Source organism: Apium graveolens, chromosome 9, assembly GCF_009905375.1.
Source record: "Apium graveolens cultivar Ventura chromosome 9, ASM990537v1, whole genome shotgun sequence".
In the NCBI taxonomy this organism is placed as follows: Eukaryota; Viridiplantae; Streptophyta; class Magnoliopsida; order Apiales; family Apiaceae; genus Apium; species Apium graveolens.
In genome coordinates, this window is record NC_133655.1 from 64,558,618 (window position 1) to 64,562,487 (window position 3,870).

The 3,870-nt window shown below is 42.0% G+C and overlaps 1 non-coding gene across 1 annotated transcript; it reads left to right on the forward strand.

Moving 5' to 3' along the window:
• Positions 1-2,626: 2,626 nt before the first annotated feature.
• LOC141688062 (small nucleolar RNA R71) lies at positions 2,627-2,733 on the forward strand. Its single transcript, XR_012561530.1, has one exon. It is a non-coding gene; the product is annotated as a small nucleolar RNA R71 (small nucleolar RNA).
• Positions 2,734-3,870: the final 1,137 nt, after the last annotated feature.

Here is a 3,870-nt window from a genome sequence, read left to right on the forward strand (position 1 = left end):
CAGATTGTTCAAACATTCATCATATGAGTGTCCAAAGACGGAGAAGTCATCCATGAACACTTCGACGTTATTTCCAATCATGTCAGAGAATATAGCCATCATACATCTCTGAAAGGTGGCCGGGGCGCCACATAACCCAAACGAAACTCTACGAAAAGCAAATGTGCCAAATGGACAAGTGAAGGTAGTCTTTTCCTGATCCTCTGGTGCAATACAAATCTGATTATACCCGGAATACCCATCCAGAAGACAAAAATACTCATGTCCCGCCAATCTGTCAAGCATTTGATCAATGAATGGGAGAGGGAAGTGATCCTTCCTTGTGGCTTTGTTCAATTTTCTATAATCCATGTATACTCTCCATCCTGTAACTGTTCGAGTAGGGCTGAGCTCATTCTTTTCATTTGCGACCACAGTGATACCTCCTTTCTTAGGTACACATTGCACGGGGCTCACCCACGAGCTGTCAGAAATAGGATAAATGATGCCTGTATCTAGCCATTTCAGAATTTCTTTCTTCACCACCTCCTTCATGATCGGTTTCAGTCTTCGCTGCTGTTCCACAGTTGGCTTACTACCTTCCTCTAACAGAATTTTATACATACAATATGAAGGACTTATCCCCTTGATGTCTGCTATGGTCCATCCTATAGCCGATTTGAATTCTCTCAAAATCCTTAAGAGCTTGTCTTCCTCACTACCTGAAAGGTCAGCTGAAATAATAACAGGTAACGTAGATGAATCACCTAAAAAAGCATACCTCAAGTGTTCAGGTAATGGTTTGAGCTCCAAGGTAGGTGCTTCCTCTATTGATGGTTTGAGCTTCCCTTCAACATTCTTAAGGTCAGAAGTACCAAGAGATTCAAATGGTATGTCGAGCTTTCGCTTCCATGGAGAAGCGTTCAGATATTGTAATTGCTCGTTGCTATCTTCATCATCGCTGTCAAAATCCCCCACTAAGGCCTTTTCCAATGCATCAGACATTAGCATGTGATCGAGTTCCGAAGTAACTGCGGAATCAATCACATCCACTTTTAAACACTCCTCATCTTCTGTAGGGAATTTCATTGCCTTGAATACGTTAAAGGTCACATCCTGATCTTGGACCCGCATAGTAAGTTCCCCTTTTTGCACATCTATCAAGGTACGGCCAGTAGCCAAGAAAGGACTCCCCAAGATTATGGGAATCTTCTTATCTTCCTCAAAATCCAGAATAACAAAATCTGCAGAAAAGAAGAGCTTATCCACCTTGACGAGCACATCCTCAACTATGCCCCTTGGGTAAGTAATGGAACGGTCCGCCAATTGTAGCGACATGTATGTGGGTTTTGGATCAGGCAGATCCAGCTTTTTAAAGATCGACAAGGGCATCAGATTAATGCTTGCTCCTAAATCACAAAGGCACTTGTCAAAAGTTAGATTGCCAATAGTGCAAGGAATGGTGAAACTTCCTGGATCTTTCAGTTTTGGTGGTAACTTTTGCTGCAAAACAGCGCTGCATTCTTCTGTGAGAGCAACGGTTTCAAGGTCATCCAGTTTCACCTTCCTTGAAAGAATAGTCTTCATAAACTTCGCATAACTAGGAATTTGTTCTAGAGCCTCAGCGAAAGGTATATTGATGTGAAGTTTCTTGAACACCTCCAGAAACTTCCCGAACTGTCTATCCAGCTTTTGTTGCTGCAATCTCTTAGGAAAAGGTGGTGGAGGATAGAGCTGTTTCTCCCCTATATTAGCCTCAGGCAGAGTGTGTTCAACAGTAGTCTTCCTTGGTTCCGCCACTTTCTCCTTTTGCTTAGATTTTTCATCTCTAACTTCAGCTTCGACTTCTTTTGCCTTTTCAGCATCAGCTACTTTTCCAGACCTTAAGGTAATAGCCTTGACTTGCTCTTTAGCTTCCTTCCTGCCTGGTACTTCCGTGTCACTGGGAAGAGTGCCAGGTTGACGATTGAGCACTGCATTGGCTAATTGACCGATTTGATTTTCCAAGGTCTTGATAGAAACCGCCTGACTCTTGCACAACAGCTTAAGTTCCTCAAAATCAGCACTAGTAGGTGCAGCTGCACTTCCCTGTTGAGGATATGATTGCCTTGTAGCGTACTGCTGTGGTTGCTGGAATCCAGGTGGGTTAAACTGTTTACTCACTCCTTGCTGATATGGTGGCTGAATAGCATTCTGATTATTCCCCCAGCTGAAATTTGGATGATTTCTGTTGTTAGGATGATAGGTTGCTGGCACAGGCTGCTGTTGTCGCTGATAATTATTCACATACTGAACAGATTCGTTGACAAGAGAACACTGATCCGTAGCATGAGAACCTGCACAAAGCTCACAAACCATAGCTATTTGATTAACTCCATACGTAGCCAAAGAATCAACCTTCATTGATAGCGCTTGGAGCTGGGCTGCAATAGCGGTGGCTGCATCAACTTCCAGAATTCCTGCTACCTTGCCTGACGTCATCCTCTGAGTTGGGTTTTGATGCTCATTTGCAGCCATCGTCTCGATAAGATTAAACGCCTCAGTATAGCTTTTAGCCCATAAGGCGCCTCCAGCTGCTGCATCGAGCATGGGCCGAGATTGGGCCCCCAAACCATTATAAAAACCAGTGATTACCATCCAATCCGGCATTCCATGATGTGGACATTTTCTCAACATTTCCTTGTAGCGTTCCCAAGCCTCGCATATAGATTCTGTAGGTTGCTGCGCAAACTGAGTAAGAGCACTCCTCATAGCAGCAGTCTTTGCCATTGGATAAAACTTCACCAGAAACTTTTGCGCAAGATCTTGCCACGTAGTGATGGACCCAGCTGGTTCAGAATGTAACCAGTCTTTAGCCTTATCCCTCAGTGAGAATGGGAAAAGCCTCAACTTGATAGCCTCATCAGTCATGCCATTATACTTAAAAGTGCTACAGATCTCGACAAAATTCCTTATGTGCATGTTGGGGTCTTCAGTTGCCGCTCCTCCAAAAGAAACAGAATTCTGCACTATCTGAATAGTGCCCAGCTTGATTTTAAAGGTGTTAGCTTGAATAGCCGGATGAAGGATGCTTGACTGAATGTCATCAATTTTAGGCCGAGAAAAATCCATAAGAGCTGGATCAGCTTGAACAATACGATCTCCCATGTTTACTGGTTCTTTCTGCTCAGTTCCTGAATCCGAATCCTCAAAATCTAACTTCTCCGGAGTATCAATAATTTCGTCTTTTCCTTCAGCTGTATCTAAGGTCCTCTTGCGAGCACGAGAACGAGTTTGCATAAACGCTTGCTAAAGTACCTGAAACACAACCGAAAAGAGTAATTAACTACTACGTCCTAATCACTGAGTCCTAATGACCAATGATGGTAAGTACATAAACTAAACAAATACGCCGAGTCCCCGGCAGCGGCGCCAAAAACTTGTTAGGGCGAAATCACGCACTAATATTCACGCAAGTATACGCGTTCCCAAGTAATATAGAATACTTTCTAGTTCGTTCCCTCAGAGACTCAGACTAAGTTATTGTCTAATTAAACTCACTCACCAATGTATGATTACTTCTCAATGTTAAGATAACACTTAAAATTGTTGATTAAATATTAACTATAATTAACTACTTAATTAACCACTTAACTAACACTTCAATTTATCAATAATAAAACACTCATGAGATCACAACTTCATTATTACTTCCTTCTATAGCCATAGTTATTACCTTTAACATGTGACAGTGATGATATTAATCGAATAACACGAAACTGATAAAAGCCAACTTTCATTGTACTAATACCATTCTACCAAACATCCACAATCAAGATAGAAGTTGAATAGTCATCAATTATGTTGAGTTCCTATATGTCTACAGAAATTGACAACACAACGATTTAAGCA